The sequence below is a fragment of the Teleopsis dalmanni genome, chromosome 2, assembly GCF_002237135.1.
Source record: "Teleopsis dalmanni isolate 2A chromosome 2, ASM223713v2, whole genome shotgun sequence".
NCBI classification, from domain to species: domain Eukaryota; kingdom Metazoa; phylum Arthropoda; class Insecta; order Diptera; family Diopsidae; genus Teleopsis; species Teleopsis dalmanni.
The window spans coordinates 6,404,999-6,405,825 of record NC_051847.1 but is presented as its reverse complement, the minus strand read 5'-3'; positions in this window follow the sequence as shown (position 1 = coordinate 6,405,825).

Below are 827 nucleotides of genomic sequence, written 5' to 3'. Positions count from 1 at the left end.
TTTAGTAAAACATTAAATATTCAAAAGTACAGAAATGCGACTTCATTAAATTTATTAATAAAAAAATATTAAAATACTACTGATGCAAAAAATTACAAAAAATATTGCTATTTAAAAAATTTTCTATAATTTTTTTTATAAGTAAAAATTTAGCGTATATTATGCCATACTTCTTTTCACTTTTCAAAATGATAAAGTATATAGTCGAACGGCTTTGTCCTGGTGACATAAAAACCAACGCCTTAACGCCAGCATCTGCTTTATCAATGCACCGTCAGCACAATCAAAAGATGCAAATGATAGTCTCAAATATGAATGGATGCAAATAAAATATATCTATGTGTATGTGTATGTATCTGTGTGCACTCGTATATGGTGCTGTATGGAATGTTCACTTGTTTAATATATGGTGACACACATGACTATTTACATATGTGCACTTAATCCCTAGCTAAAGCCGACTAAATATGAAAAAAAATTAAAAAAGACTTCAATCTTCCACTTACCAGAAAACATTAGTTCATAAGGATGAACCATAACATAGACACATAAAAGCGACAAATACTTAAAGCGTAATCTATAGAGGAATATTCATATGAATTTTCAACTGAGAATATTCGCTCATTAAATCAATTAAAACAGTGCAGTTTTGGAATTATAAAAATAAAAATATATTTTGCATTATTATATCTAATTTTGTTATCAGTAATTAGTAAATATGTGTATAGAAAAAATTAATTCTTAATTATATATTTCAGTAATTTTTAGTAATTTCTAATATTTATTAAAAGATTTTGAGTCATTCTTTAATAATTTAAAACATATTA